This window comes from Euprymna scolopes, chromosome 40 (assembly GCF_053919585.1).
Source record: "Euprymna scolopes isolate OS-2025 chromosome 40, ASM5391958v1, whole genome shotgun sequence".
Classification (NCBI taxonomy): Eukaryota; Metazoa; Mollusca; class Cephalopoda; order Sepiida; family Sepiolidae; genus Euprymna; species Euprymna scolopes.
Window position 1 is genome coordinate 38,472,395 of NC_136521.1, and position 17,578 is coordinate 38,489,972.

The following is a 17,578-nucleotide window of genomic DNA, read 5'->3' on the forward strand; positions in this document are numbered from 1 at the left end:
TATAATTATTATTTAGTATTATTATTTAGTATTATTATTTAAGCCTATGTGGGAAGAATTGATGCCTTGCAAAGAAAGCAACGTCATCAATAACACTCTGGTAGACAGAGAAAAAATAATCCTCAACCAAAGTATATCAAGTTCGGCTTAACCAAACAGTTCACTTAAGGCTCTGATAAAGAATGATGACTGTCTAACGCACTTGTGACAGTCTTTTCCAGGTTTTTCCAGTATTGACCATGGAAAAGTTGAAAGCTGGCATCTTTGACGATTCTCACATCCGCCAGAGATCCAGAGTTCGAAAAATCGATGAATGAAGTGGAACCGGATGCGTAGAAAAGCATTTGTTTTTGTAATGAAGACGTTTCTTAACAAAAATAAAGGTCAGGAACTCCTCAGAACTTGTGAAAAAACATTTTGATTGCTTTCAGAAACCTGGTCTTTAACATGAGCGTCAAGGTGCACCATGTATTTTCACATATGGATTGGTTTTCTGAGAACTGGAATTCAATGAGTGGCGAATATAGAAAAAGATTCCATCCGGACCTGAAAGAATGGAGATAATATTTGCAATTGAATTTGCATCACCGCAAGAGGTGATTGTCGTTGACTTCCTGTTTACAATGATTATTAGTGAGTACTGAGAATTCGAGTGGCAATAAGACTCTCCAAGATCCGAGTCCTATTTGCACTCATCCAGATTTGATTAGTGTTTTCTCTCCTCAATATTTCCATCTTCATAGACCATTATCAACTATTTATTGTGGTATCCCTTGATGCCGACATTAAGTTTGGATAGGATGATTGTGTAATAACTTAACAATGCTGCAGTTGCAGTTTTTTTGTTGTTGTTTGTTTCTATGTATTGTTTCCATATTTTTTGTTTTACTCTTGTTGCAGTTCTCCTACGATCGGTTACTATTCGTAACTCATGTTGATTGGCGTCAGCATTTGAAGGATTTCCTTGAGATTTCAGCTGTTTTCAGTATTATCGTCTGTTGATTCCAATTTCTCCTATTCTTTTTCCAAGTTCATTTAGAAGTGTTCCTAATGCTCCTATAATGATTGGTGTTGTATTGCTTAGATTCGGCATAATCGCGTTGATACACCCGTTCTCGTCAAACCACCGAAGTTAAGCAACGTTGAGCCTGGTTAGTATCAGATGGGTTACAATTTGGGAATTCTAGGCGTTGTATGTGCTCTCCGCTTATCTCGGCATTTGTTTCCAGTCGTCATGTGCTTCAAATGCCACTGGTATTTAACAATGTCGTCTCAGGAGAGGTGCGGTTGGAGATTGCGCACCTCCTGCCACAAAAATTTCACGCGCAGGCACCCCTTCGTGGGTACCCTTAGTCTGTCCAAGACTGAAGGAGCCTGTTATTTCTTAGATTAAGGTTCCGTATTTGTGGCAGTGCTCTAGCTAGTTCCCTTTCTCCGTTTCCTTTTAATGCCTAGTTGAGCTTCACTATGAGTCTACTAGGACAGCCGTTTCTACAGAATGTTCAAAAAGTTACTGAAGGGTTGAAAGTCAGTTTACCATTAATGATTTGTTTTTTTCAAATTCAGATGTTTTACAAATAATAATTTGGAAATTAATTATGCCCCGACTTTTTCTTGTGGGGATATCGTAAAGGGAGTCTATGTTAACAAACTTCAAATCCTGCAGGAATTGAAGGAAAACATCACGAACCAAATAAACGAGTGAAATCGTAATCAAGAGATTCTGCAATCTGTCTTGAATAATGTTTTGGAAAGTCTGTTGCCAAGGTCGCTGGAAAGATGGTGGGATCCTTCTACCGCTCCAGAACATATCTCACTGCTGATGCAATTCTCTATCTGTATAAAAACCAAGTACGTCCAAGGATAGAATACTGCTGCCATATCTGGGCAGGCGCTGCTAAAAACAACCTATCCTGCCTTGACAGAGTACAAAATAGACTTCGTGGCTTAGTGGGGGATGCCCTTTTCTCTACCCTGCAACCTCTCTCCCACAGAAGAGACGTCGCGAGCCTATCCTTGTTTTATCGTTATTTCCATGGCAGGTGCTCGTCTGAACTCCAATCTCTGGTCCCCCCTCGCCAATCTTTCACGAAAAACACCCGTCTAGCTGAATCCACTGTCAAAAGTTTCCCCCACTCTTTGTCTGTGCCTAAATCAAAACGTGGATTCCATGAACAAAGCTTCTTTCTTAGAACTGCACGGCTGTGGAACTCTGTTCCGTCTGCCTGCTTCCCACCTGACTACAACCTGGATGTCTTCAAGTCCAACGTTAACAAATTCCTAATAAACCGCCCCCTTAAGTAAACACTTCATGAAATCTCCACACTAACGTACTGTACTTGCAATAACCCTTATCCCTGAGTGGCTTCCGGGCCTTGATAAGTGGTGACCACCATGTAAAAAAAAAGCACAAATATGCGATAGAGAAAATGGCTAATATTTTAAAGAGTTTATATAAAATTGTTTACATTTTTTTACGTCATAGTCAGATTGTGTTAAAATTATAAAAGTATATCATAACAAATAAAGACTCTATTTAAGTTCAAAACCTTTCAGTAACTTTTTGGATATTCTGTATAATTTGGCAGTTTCTTTCTTTTTCTTCCTCTTTTTATTTTTCTTCTTTTTATTATAATGTTTCTTCTTCTTCTTCTTCTTCTTCTTGTTCTTCTTGTTCTTCTTCTTGTTCTTCTTCTTCTTCTTCTTCTTCTTCTTCTTATTATTATTATTATTATTATTATTATTATTATTATTATTGCGTGATAAAAAAAAAACGGACTTGTTTTAACTAAAACAAATACTTAAAAATCTCTAGTGGCTACCGGCAATAACTTTATTGACCCAGGATTTTACAAAGGTGTATTAAAAACAAATTCAATGACAAAATGTGAAAAAAGAAATAGGGGAAATATTGTTATAACAAAATGGATGACATTAAAATCATATTTATAAACTTACAATTTCGCCTAGGTAATGGTTTAAGGTTTTCTTTTTGTTTTCCTTTATTATTTTTGTTTTTGTTTTTGGTTTTCGTTCGTAAGTTTTTCACATCTGTTTTAAGATTTTCTTCTGTTTAAAAAGAAATAAACAACAAAAAAATTCGTGGTGTCTTTTCCACTTCAACATATTTCGACTTTTTTCAAACTTCCCTCGAGTAAAAATCCATTGAAGGGCCTAAAAGCACTCTCTCTCTCTCTCTCTCTCTCTGTCTCTATCTATCTATCTATATATATATATATATATATATATATATATATATATATATATATATAATTATACCCAAGTATTTGTAAATGTGTTTGCCTGGAACTCATATATATAGAGTATACAACATGAAATAAATATATAGAAATATAAGTAAAAAGATACAGAAAAATGTCTATATAGGAACCTGAAACGATACTTTTGACACAAAGAGTTTGATAAAAATCGAAAGTATTAAATATGATATAATTAAGCGCACAATTCTGTAATGTTTTACAATGTATGCTTAAATGAAAGAATGTTGCCTAAGTATACGTACACACACATGTATTCTTTACATATGCAAACATTATTAGCTGCATATGGGCATACATGTTTCAGCGGCGATTTAATTCCAAATCCACATTTCTTTAATCAGTTTAAGATTTTTTAGATGTTGTTTATGAAATATCTCATTTGCTTTCTAATAAAAAGTATCGATTATGGAAAAAAATCAATCTTTAAAATAGATCTTCTCTCTGCTAGATGAAAAAGAATGTTTAGGGTAATATTTTACGTTACACCGGCCAGCATATATAATAAAAAGGGTTCAAATTAGGGTCAAATTAAAAATAAAGTTGACCCCTGCGGTCCCTACCAAATTACTCAGCCAATTTTGGGTTTAAACATTAGAAATTTTACATAAAGGGTATTCAGAGATAGGGCAAGCTTTTTAACCGGTTTGCATCGAAAATTTGAGCTTTCAAAGGGTCAAAGTTTAAAATATTTGACCTTTGCGGTTTCTAGCAAACTATTAAACCAATTTTGGATCTAAAAATTTGAAATTTTACTTAAGGGTTATTCAGATCAGCAGCGAATTTTTTTTAATATTTAGGGGCGAAAATTTAGCTGCCAAAAGGTCAAAGTTGAAAGAATCATTATTTGAAGATTCTACCAAATTTCACCGCCAATTTTTGGTCTAAATACATAAAAGTTTAGATGTAGGTAACTTGGACTTGAGATTTGAGATTGAAATAATAAATGTCAAGGGACCTAAATTGAGGTCAAAGTTTTTTTTAAAAATTGACCTCTGCGGTGACTAACTTTTCCCTATCGTAGTTAAGGAAGCCTATTATATAGAAAGGCATTGACTTATATATTCACATTTTTTAATATATACATATACACATAAAGTTATGAACAGTACATAGGACCCGAGCAAAACCGGGTTCAACTGCTAGTAATTATTAAAGTTTTTCTATAGATTATGCATTTTTAATGAATGGCTCATTTCATTGGAGGAAATGTTATTAGCAAAATAGATGTGGGTAATTATAAATTGTGATTATTAGTAAATAAATTGCAAATGAAATTTGAAATGGTAGAGTAAAGAAGATATTCCAGCTTGAAAAAAATAAGAATCCAGGAACGGTTGAAGAATTAACTGTATACTAGTATTTTCCAGGATAATTGCGGTTTTTAATAGCATATGTTAGGCTGGAAGGTAAACTCCAAGTCATGTATATTTGGTAACCTATTATTTTCAATGTTGTAGAATCCTTTTGAAAAGTCCTTTAAATATCTCGCAAAATACTGGAAAGAATTAACTGAAGAGCAGTTATTTATGCACATTTTGCCGATAAATTATTTAAAATCCGAACATACTCGACGGAAAATGTTTCATATATCTGCTTAGGAGGGTTAAAACTTACAGTGTCAAATACTGAGCTTTCTAGAGATCGTCTTGTAAATATTTATTTCAATATTTAATTAGACTTAATGTTTACAGTATTATACAATCCGTGATGCCACGGCATTTCCGTATTTCATTTTATATGTATGAGAGGGAGAGAGAGACAGAGACAAAGTCATCTTAAAAGTGTACTCACATTTTAACTATTATCAGCGTTGTTTGGACAATAATAATCATCATTTGAGACCACGAGTCTTCAGTTACATTCTCCACCGGAGTTTGAAGTAATCCCATTACCATCTATACTCACAAAGGTTTTATCTTCATTCGAAGTGTAAGTTTTTTACATTCTTGTGATGTCTTTTAAACACGCCAACACACACACACACACACACACACACACACACACACACACACACACATATATATATATATATATATATTCAATATAAACAGTATAAATTAGAATTACATTTTATTATTCGACAGGAAATACATTACTTGCCAAACAATGTTTATGCCATGGAGTCTCAAAGAGTAGCCGGGGTTTTCGTTTACTTTAACTTCATTTGCAATTTTACTTGTATTTCAATATTTGTACATTGTTTCCCTGTGTATATGCATATATTGATATGTGCATACTTATGAGTGTTTATATAGATATTTATGATATACAGGCCGATATGTGTCTCTCTATATATATGTATATATATATATATATATATATATATATATAAATGAATGAATTTAGGGACATAGAAATCTTAGCGACATATTACATATAAGCTTCTTTCACCCATCTACATTAATATATCAGTCTACACAAACAAATGCGCCTTCCCCATTCCTTCTGTCTCAATTAAATGTAACTTTGGCATTTTAAGCTTAACAGTTAATTTTGATTTGTTCTAGTAATAAAACGTCTGCCCTATCCTTCTGGCATTAATTTTCTGCTTTAGTTTCTTTCATTTCACATTATTTTCGTCAGGCATACCGAAAATTTTTATTCGGTTAGGAGGCCAACAACAACTCCCTCACTTAGTGAAAAAATCTTCTACCACAATTTCAGGACGCTATTTTGTATTTTGGAATGTAGTCATATCAACGGCTAAACAACTTAGATCATAGTATTTCTACTGGATTGTGCCATAGGCATCTCTACATATGACATTGCATTGTACCACATATTTCTATTTCTTCTTCATTGAGACGTTTTAACTCTTACAAAATTTGGTTTTTGTATTTACTTTCATACAAGTATAAATTCTGGCATAATTTATAATTTTTAATTTATGTGCTAATCAACTAAATTTATAACCTGCCTCTGCATATCAGTTTGTTTACTATTTTTCTGTGAGGATAAAAGACGTTATTCGAAACAATAGATTGAGGAGTTTTTTTTTTTAAATTGTCTGTATTTGTCGAATAATATTTTTTTTTAATTTGTAATTTTAAAAGGTTATATTGAATTCGTTCTATTTATGTTCTATCCTGCATATTGAGCCTTTTCATCTCGTTACGATTGTCATATAAATATTAATATGTCTACTTGCTTTAATATTGCATGGTTATTCCATATGTAAATTTGAAAAATTATTTTGAATATAAAGATATATATATATATATATATCTATAAAAGTGAACGTGTCTGTCTGTCTGTGTGTCTGTGTGTTTGTCTGTCTGTGTACATTTCCCTACGCAATAACTCTGTCAATTTTTTGTCTATAAACTCGAAATTTGAAATACCGGGTACTGAGATTTGGGAAAATCGATGTGACGGGTGTCAGCCAGAAATTTGGCTGTTAAGGGGTCAAATTTCAACGATTTGACCTTTAAGAACTCTACCAAACTCCTCCGACAATTTTGGGTCTAGACACTTGAAATTTTAGATATAGGTTCCTTGAACCTGGATCTAACTTAATAAAGTGATTTGAACCCGAAACTATAAATTTTAAGGGGTCATAATAGGGGTCAAAGTTTTAAAAAATTAATCATCAATTTTGTTTTTTTGCTTTTTTTGCACAGCATACACCTCCAAACACCCGAGCAACGCCGGCCATCCCTGCTAGTATATATATATATATATATATATATATATATATATATATATATAAAGTATGCCATAGTTTGCTTGCTGCATTATTAGAGAATAAAAGTCATTTTTAGAAGGCTGGAACAACGCAGGAATTTCCAGTCGTTGTGTGAAGATAAATAAATAAGTATATGAATAATAAATAATTCAATATTTATTTTATTTTATTTTTTATATAATTTTTTTTATATATATTTATTCATTTATCTACTCGAATTTTAACTGTGGGTGGTATTTAGTTCCAAAGGTTCTTTCGGGTAATAACCCATCGTCAGTGGAGAAATGAATCATCTCTCTCGGATGTAAATTGCAAAATGGCTGGTTTATTTAAAAGCTAAACACGCGGTTACCGGTAGCCGAATGGATACGGTCCTTGCTAATCAAGCCAGAGATGACTTGTGTTTCAGGGTTTGAATCTACCTAATGGTGTTAATCGTGACACCCTGCACTGAAGATTCCGGAATGGATGTGGGTATTTATTTATTATAGTATATATATATATATATATATATATATATATATATATATATATATATATACTGTTTTTTTTTGGGGGGGGAAGAATTCCAACAACGTGTTCGATTACAAAGTAAAACTTTTTCGATATAAGAGCTTAATATTTATTTATTTAATTGTACAGAAGTTCAGAAAAAACATTGATTCCGATGGTTTCACGCCCCAAATAAAGCGGACCAGTTAATGATAAATCGTAAATAATGTAAGCTCGCAGCCATGTTGTTTATGTCTGTCTGTCTGTCTCTCTCTCTCTCTCTCTCTTGATATATATATATATATATATATATATATATATATATATATATATATATGGGCGTATTTCAGAGGCTTAGGAATGAAGATAGAGAGTTGTATATTTCGTTTTCAATTCTAGCTGATGGTACCCAAGTCACACACACACACACACACACACACATATATATATATAATTGGATCCCACTACTATGCATTAGATTCAATATAATAATCGATAGAGAATTTTCTCTATAATAATGAATATGTAATCTGCGTGAATTAAAATATCATATTTAAGAGTATTTTACGACAGATTACTTAGATAAATACTTTTACAGTTTTAACAAAAGAGCTACAATATTAACGCGCTGTCTACATTTATGCTAAATGTCTACAGAATGCCCAACGCCAGTTTATTACTTATGGAAGATGCCGCTGTGGAATTTCCACACGGCCGGCTAGTATAAATGAATATACACACACACACTCACACACACACACACACACACACACACACACACACACTCACACACACACACACACACACACATATATATATTTCATACTCTTTAAGAACTCGGTTCTTATATTTGAGTAGTCCAAGTTACAATAAGTCGGTCACTTAAGCTTACATGTGCAGATCGTGATATCGTAATTATAAAATCACTCTCGGCCGGCGTTGACATTTACACTTTATATAAAGGTTAAAATTGCAATGTGCTTTATTATTTGCTAACGTAGTCGGAGATGGCTTCCTGGCCAGCTTCGAATTTCCCGACCCATTGTAATCGTGACTCATTGCGCTGATGATTCCAGAAAGGATGAAACACTAATGTCTGTAGGTATTAAACAAATAAGTATGGCAATATATATATATATATATATATATATATATATATATATATATATATGGGGGGTATCCATCTGTGTACTATTATATAAAGATTTTGTTTCGATGCGTGAGGTCGTTCCCTATAGACTCGAAAACGGCCGGCGTGATTTTTTGGAATTTCACACGGAGGTGCTTTATGTGTCTAGCAGTGTTGTTACATTGATTTTGTATCGAAATGTCTTCGATAAGTATCGATAATCGAAAAACATCCGCTGAAAGAAGGAGCAGGCAATTGGGGCCAAAGTTAACACTTTACAGAGCTTAACATCACAAGTGCATTTAAGAAGGCCAGACATATATAAGCGTTCAGTAGTTAATTTTATATGACAGGGTTGCGTTCGAAATGAATGGTTCTGTTTGAAGCATAATTTCACCAGGATAAATAACTTCATTATTATTTTAAACTTTAATTCAAGATATTATATATTAAAAAAAATAATTTTATAAAAACAACAATAGATAGTCTGCAGGGCAATGTAAATCTACAAGATATTGTTGACTGAGTCACTGCAAGGAGGTATGTCAATTTTTCCCCCCCGGGCCACTCCGATGTGTTCCCAACAAGAGCACACAACAAATCAATTTAATAGAAAAATGAATGATTTTACATATTTTGATGACAATAATAATATGGGACTGTGAAAAATTCGTTTATCATCATTCAATCCCGGGTAACGTCTCTGAGTACATTTGTATATATATTTAGACATGTTTATAGATTTATATATGTGTACATGTATATGTATATATTTCTGTATAAATATGATTTTTTTTCAATGATATTTCACTTTTTGTATAGAAACATCCTTAATTTTAGAAGCTCAATATGATTACAGAGCATATCCCAAATAAATGACAATGAATAAAATCTTCTTTTGGTTGATTGAGAGTTATGTTTGCTGATGAGTTATGAGCTAAATATATTCATTGATGGAATCAATAATTGTATGAATGATTTTGCGATAGGAAACAGTTACTGCAAAGTATTGCAAGTACCGACGGAATTCAAGAACAAAATTGTACGTTGGTTAGCATGATGACATTTGGAATATAGATTTTTGTAATTTATTTGTGTACACTATATATATATATATATATATACATTTATACATGCCTATATATGTATACATATATATATATGCATATTTATGTATATATGTATATTTATGTATATGCATATTTATGTATATATATATATATATATATATATATGCATATTTATGTATATATGTATATTTATGTATATGCATATTTATGTATATATATATGTATATTTATATATATATATATATATATATATATACTTATACATGTATATACATATTTATGTATATGTATTTATGTATATGCATGAGATGGGAATGCGCTAAGAGGGGTAAAAAGCAAATACTCGTTTTTTACTTGATGTTTTCTCCTAATATTACCGAAAAGAAACTTTATTTGGTATATATATATATATACATATATATATATACATATGTATATACATATATATATATATATACATATATATATATACATATATATATATACATATATATATACATATATATATATATACATATATATATATACATATATATATATATACATATATATATATATACATATATATATATATACATATATATATATACATATATATACATACATATATATATATATATATATATATATATATTTATATATAGTGTATTTGTGCGCCTATGTCTGTATTACTGTAGAAAATCCCCGTCGGTTATATCTAAACGTTGCACTTGAAATACAAGCGCATATTTCACGAAACACCGATGTCCTTTCGAACATGAATTAGTGTGTTTTTATCATTCTTTTTTTTTTTTTTGTATTCCATCCCCCGCTATTGTCTCTAGTTAAGTCCGTGTCGGGGCAGGTAGTATCTTCCTCAAAGCTATGATTGTCAGACACTCAACCGAAGAACCTGCCTCTTGAAAACCGGAATATTTTTTTTAAGGATACATACGTACGTAGGCCCCTTGTCATATACATTGCCACACGTTGTGTATATAATTGAGAAATTGGCAGCGTGTGTTTGTAATATTCCTTTATCTAATTCAGGATATTTGTTTGTCTATTTATCTCATTCTGTCTATAACACACACACACACACACACACACACACACACATATTATATATTAGTGATAGGACGATACCAATATTTTCTTGATTCTGATATAATTCTCCATTCTGTTCTATATTTCCGATTTCGATACAACCGTCGATTTTGATTCCATTTTACTCCCTAATTATCTAGTAATAGTTTTTTTTTGTTCTTTTTTTTTAAAACAAGTCCAGAAATTCATATATACATATATAATCACAAACTTAATAATATATTTGGGGGTTCGGTATTAATTTTACTTTGAGAGCAAGCTGCAAATTAATAAACATTTACTCTTTTATCATTAATACTTGCAATAGAAATGTAAGTTTTAAACACAAACAAACTCGAGCTAAAATAATTTTGTGTCATGGAAAAATTGGCTCCCGAATTCGAGAGAAACATTGCCGAGTTCGACCTATAATACACCCGAAGAAGGTAAGAGGTTACATAGACCGAAACGTTGTGAAAATCACATTCAAGATGAGAACGGTAGTCCGATGAATTCAAATAATACTAATAATCTAGCATCAATTGAAATGAATGGCTCACTCTTCAGGAGGCCTCAAGTTTTGACAAGCTTCTGGGCTTGACCATTACTCCTGATCTTAAATGGAACACGTACATCAAATCTGTTGCCAAGGCCGCTGGAAAAATGGTGGGATCTTTCTATCGATCCAGTAGATATCTCACTGCTGATGCAATTCTCTATCTATATAAAAGCCAGGTACGTTCAAGGATGGAATACTGTTGCCACATCTGGGCAGGAGCTGCTAGAAAGGACTTGGCCTGCCTTGATAGAGTTCAAAATAGACTTCGTAGCCTCGTAGGAGATGTCCTTTTCTCTTCCTTGCAACCTCTATCTCACAGAAGAGATGTTGCGAGTTTGTCTCTGATGTATCGTTATTTTCATGGAAAGTGTTCGACTGAGCTTCAATCTATGGTCCCCCCTCGCAAAACTTTCACAAGAAACACTCGTCTAGCTGTAAACGCTATCAATAATTCCCCCCACTCTTTATCTGTGCCTAAACCTAAACGTAGATTCCATGAACAAAGCTTTTTTTATTAGAACTGTACGCCTGTGGAATTGTCTTCCGTTTTCCTGCTTTCCGGCTGACTACAATATGGTTGTCTTCAAGTCTAACGTAAATAAGTTCTTGATGAGCCGTTCAATATAAGTTATCAAATTTAACAAATTTTCATTACTAATGATTATTATATTGTCCAATTTCTACTGTACACTCTTTAACCCTTATCCTTGAGTGGCCTCTTGGCCTTGATAATGAGTTGATACCTATGAAAAAAAAAGAAAAAGTCCAATGTGAACAAGTTCTAATTGAATCGTCCCCCTAAGTAATCCAAGTTTCAAAATTCCCACTGTTTACTATGCTAAAATCACAATGACTAATGTATACCTATTAACCCTTATCCTCGAGTGGCCTCTGGGCCTTGATAAGTGGTGACACCCTTGTAAAAAAAAAATAATAATTAATCTTCATCTCAAAAATTCAGAAACGTCATCAGAATTTGTTTGCATTGGACTTGAATGCTAGCATATTGTAGTCAACTAGTGAGCACGCCAGCGCAAATTTGTTCAACAGGCGGCAGTTCTTGGGAGGAAAGCTTTGTTCATGGAATCCGCGTTTAGATTTATGGCGTATATATAGTGGGGAAATCATATATTGTAATTGTTTTTTGTGTAAAAGTTTGGCAAGGTAAGAACCATAGATTGGAGCTCAGTCAGGCACTTGCTTTAAAAATAACGATAAAACAGTCTAGCAACGTCTCCACTGTTGGAAGGAGGTTGCAGCGATGGGAAAATTGATTCACTTACTAGGTTTTGAACTTTATTTAGGCATGATAGATTGCACCAAGCAGCTCCTGTACAAATACTGCACTACTACTCTATTTTAGGACAAATATGGCTCTTATAAATTTACGAGATCAAGCGTGAAGGCAGGTCAGTCTCAGATCTTTTATTGCTTTATCGTTATTTCCATGTCAAGTGCAAGTCTGAGCTTTAATTCCTGCCCCCCCGCCAATCTTTTACGAAAAACACTCGTCTAACTGAAACCACGGTCAATAATTTTCCCCACTCTTAATCTGTGCCTAAACCAGGGTGTAGATTCCATGAACAAAGCTTCTTTCTTAGAACTGCACGCAATTGGAACTCTCTTCCGCTTGCCTGTTTTCCAGCTGACTAAAATTTGGTAGTCTTCAAGTCCAATATAAACAAATTCTTGATGGACCGTCCCTTTAAGTAACCCAATTCACCAAATTTCCATTACTGGCGATTACTAGGATATTATCTCATTGACTACTGTACACTCAATCACCCATCTCCTCGAGTGGCTTCCTGGCCTTGATAAGTGGTTACCCCTATATACAAAAAAAGGTTTACACGATATAGAGCTTGCTCAAGACGAGAGTCATTCATTTCGATTGGATTATAATAACGGCCAGAGCGATTGTCATGAACGATGAGAAGTTTAGTTTTAGATGCATTAAACTAATTTTCACACTGAACCACTTGCTCAGCATCAGAAGAGAGAGAATCAGAGAGAGCTTGGTTATTTCTGGCTTTTTTTGAAGTGTTGCCATAGGTGTTCGTGTCATTTGCATAAATATCTACGTATTATCTAAGAATGCGATTTCAGAGATCATTGATGAAAATCAGGAAGAAAGCTGGGCCAGGGATAGAATCCTGAAGGACGCTTATCTTAATATTATGAGATTCCCGCCCATTAACGCCTTTTCTCATAAGCTTATCACAGAGAAAGGATTTAAATATTGAGAGGACATTTCCTAGCCTTTTTATACCATACTTTATCAAGAGCCTTGGATATGTCAAGAGCTCTTGGTTTAGAAACGAAGCCCCGGTCGGGAGATTTACTAATTCTGTGTGATATTCCAGTAAGCACATCAGCTGTACAGCCAGCAGAACGAAAACCATATTACATGTTTATCATACAAACATTATTGGGTACATATGTGCATACATGTTGACGCGGGATCCCAATCATAAAAAAAAACACTGTGAATTAGGATTTAACCGCAACATGTATGCACACACGTAATCAATAACGCTCTATTGAGTACTCTTTAATAATCATGCTGGTTATATTGGATTTACATCTATGAAACCAATATAAACAACTATTATATATATATATCTGGGAGACCCGACGTTGCCCGGGATTGAATGATGATCAACGAATATTTCAGACTCCTATATTTTTATTGTCATGGAAATCCGTGAAATCACCCGGGAGGAAGCTTCACATGTCTTCATGCAGTAACTTAGTCCAAAATATATGTTATTCTTCATTGGACTCTAGAGAACCTGTTGTTTCTTTAATAAAAGTATTTGATATATACTACTTTCGGGTTAACGAAAAAAAACATTAAGAAATTTACGTGCGGAAGTTTAACCTACAGACTACGTAGTGCAAGAAAAAAAATGAAACACGTAAATTTTCAAGTGTTATGAAATTCTTTGCAGTTAATGAAAAAAATTTAAAAAAATTATGTGCGGAGTTTGAACCTACAGGCCACGTCATAAAACAAACAACAACAAAAAAACACGCTATCTACTTATCCACAGTAGAATTTTCACGGCCCGTTGTTCTATCATTGTTGCAAATCTATGCCATTGAAACAACAGATGGCTTAACCGAAGATACATTAATTAAAATAACGTTTTTGATTTTCGATTATCGGCAATAATCGGGTGTATTCTTAAACAAAATTTAGATCACTCCCAGACTTATACACTAAAGTTCTGTATACTTTAAAGAAAGTCTGTTCAGCAGTTTCGGAGTCTATAATGAACAAACTCACACACACACTGAGACAAAGTTGCATTCATATAATTGTAGAAGATATGTTGTGTGTAGGGGATATTTTTGGCCTTTTAGTTCGGAGTCATATGATTGAAAGAATATATATTAATGAAATTCGGATTGTGATGCCGCGTGATATTACTATTTTTGGTGGTATTTTTTATGTTAAGAAGCATTGATTTTAATGTTGGATGACAATATAATTAAGACATCCATTATTAATAATATCTGGGGGGGGTTAGTTCGAGTAATGGTTTTGGTATAGTAGATGAGTTTTACACCATTAAGTAGAGTTTTGGCGATGGTTATTTTGAGACGGTGAAAACATTCGTTCTTAGAATCCAAAATGCAAACATTTGAGCGATTTTTAGTCGCATGCAAGCGACTCTATAAGTCACTCCGTCGATCTGCCGGTAGATCGTTCCGTAACACTTTTGTGTTTGGCCTTTTTGGTTAAGATCAAAGGTCTGTTGTTAATACATGCTGTTCTAAGCTTTTAAAAATTTGCTTGGCCTTTTGGCCAAAAAACTGGGAGTTAAGTAGGACGTCCCCCAATATGAAAGGGTGAATGCGGTATTATGGTGAAAGAAGATACTAGCTGGGAGAAACTTTTGATTTTGTTTAGTTCTGGAGTGACAAGGATGACCAACGACCCCCCACAATGTCCCCTTTTGAGTTGGCCATGTGCCTAAGTTTTTTGTTCATCGTTGATTTTTACTGTATTTTTAACATGAATAAAAGATTTAATATCTCAAAGTGTAGTATCTGTTCCGGCATATACTGCAAGCAAAGACCATATGTGGGGGCGACCCCACATATAAGACCTTGGTCTATGAAGGGGGCAACCCTTCATACCAATTGTCACTATCCAGCTCCCCTACTCTCCGGGGAGTTGGTCCCCATTTCCCCTTCACTCCTCACTTTAAAAATCGGCCTTGTGCCTAATTTGCTCGGTGGGGGAACGAATAAATACCCTTTTCTTGGCCTTTTGGCCAAGATCAAAGTGTAGTATCTGTTCTTACTACATGTAATTGTTTGTAACTTTGTGATATAAAGAGGGGGATCACTTTTCTGTATTAATTTAATGTAAAATGATCATCCACTTTACAACTAGTCAGTCTCAAATCTATTCAACTCCTTCTCCAGATCATTCAAGTTGTTTTTGAAGGATTCCAGTTATTTTTTAAGCATTCAAGTCATCCTTAAGTTCATTCAATTCATCCTTAAGTTCATTAAAGTAATTCTAAATCATTTGTTATTTGAGTTCATTTCAGCACATTTTTCGGTCATATTAGTTTATCTTTATTTTGTGTCAATCCTACATTCACACATTCATTCATTACACGAGAGCACGCGACTAATGGCTATCGGCTTCGTTTATGCAGGTGCTGATTTATTGTAAGAGGTGTATATCAGAACATCGAGGATTGAATTCTTTTTTTTTATTTGCGATTAGTTCAACACTGAATTTGGATATACAATTTTTTTAGAAAAGTTTCTAAATTGTTTATATTTGTTTATTTTGTACTTGTGCCGTCCATTTAATATAAAGCTTTAAGACCCAAAACGTTTTATTTTAAAAAAACAAAACAAAAATAATACACTGGCTCCCAACTATAAAACCAACAATCGTTCATTCTTTCTATCCCCGTTTTCTTCTGACTTTTCTTTCCCTCTTTCGATGTTCCTCCACTTTCTCTGATGTCCTGCCTTCTTTGTCTTTTCCTCCTCTCTCTCGCGTTTTCTCTCCTCCTTTGCGGATCTCCCATTTCCCCTCTCTTTAACCCACGCTCCCTCTTTGTCACTCCCATTCTCTGTCTTTGTACCTATCTTTGTCTTACTTTGTCACCACCAGTCTCTGTCTTTACGACCTCCTGTCTCTCTCTCTTTCTTTACGACTTCCTGTCTCTCTCTCTTTACGACCTCCTCTCTCTCTCTCTCTTTACGACCTCCTTTCTCTCTCTTAGTACCTCCTATCTATTTCGCTTTACGACTTCCTGTCTCTCTCTCTCTCTCTTTACGACCGCCTGTCTCTCTCTCTCTCTTTATGACCTCCTATATATATATATATATATATCTCACTTTACGACTTCCTGTCTCTCTTTACGAATTTCTCTCTTTCTCTTTTACTACATCCTGTCTCTCTCTCTTTTCAACCTTCTCTCTTTCTCTCTCATTGCCACCTCTCTCCCTCTCTCATTGCCACGTTCGCTCTCTTTGCCTCCCTCTTCATTTGCCACCCTCTCTCTCTCTTTGCCACCAACTCTCTCTCTCTTTGCCACACTCTCTCTTTCTCCCTCTCTCTCTCTCTCTTTGCCACACTCTCTCTCTCTTTGTCACCCCCTTTCTTTGCCACCCCCTCTCTCTATCATTCACACTCTCTCTCTATCTTCCACACACTCTCTTTCTCTATCTCTTCACCCCCCCTCTCTCGCTCTCTTTGCCTTTCTCTCTCTCTCTCTCTCTCTCTCTCTCTCTCTCTCTCTCTCTCTTTCTTTGCCACTTTTCGGGTCTCTCTTTACCACCTCTCCTCTCTCTTTCCATTACATCCTTTTTTTTCTTTTCTCTTTCTTTGCCTCGCATTCTTCTTAGGCTTTCCTCACTCTCCTGCGTTGCCGACTTTTTTTTATTCTTTCTTTTCCCTCTAATCCTAATCTCTCTTGCCATTGTTCTCCTCCTCCTCCTCCTTGATTCACGTTCTTCATCTCTATATTTCTGTTCCTTTTCCCCTCCTTCTCGCTTTCTATCATTTGCTACATCCCATCATCAATTCATCGAAAAATGATTTCAGGCAGTTTCCACGAGTTTTTGAAAGGCTTGACCTTCTATTGTTTTAAGTTTATCCAGACCTCGTGGAAAAAAAAGCGAAAGTAGGAATTGCACAAATGGAAACCGTTTATTTGAAAAAAAAAAAGAGAAGGAAAAATGATGCGGTAAAGACCTCGGTTTGTGCAACTACATCTTCATTCTCAAAAACACACACACATACTACTAACCTGCACACAT

The 17,578-nt window shown here is 34.2% G+C and overlaps 1 protein-coding gene and 1 pseudogene across 6 annotated transcripts in view; both read left to right on the forward strand.

Moving 5' to 3' along the window:
- Positions 1–17,578, forward strand: part of LOC145265495 (paired box protein Pax-6-like) — a 1,005,138-nt gene that overhangs the window by 562,662 nt on the left and 424,898 nt on the right. The window lies entirely within an intron of this gene.
- LOC145265805 (U2 spliceosomal RNA) lies at positions 15,544–15,702 on the forward strand (annotated as a pseudogene).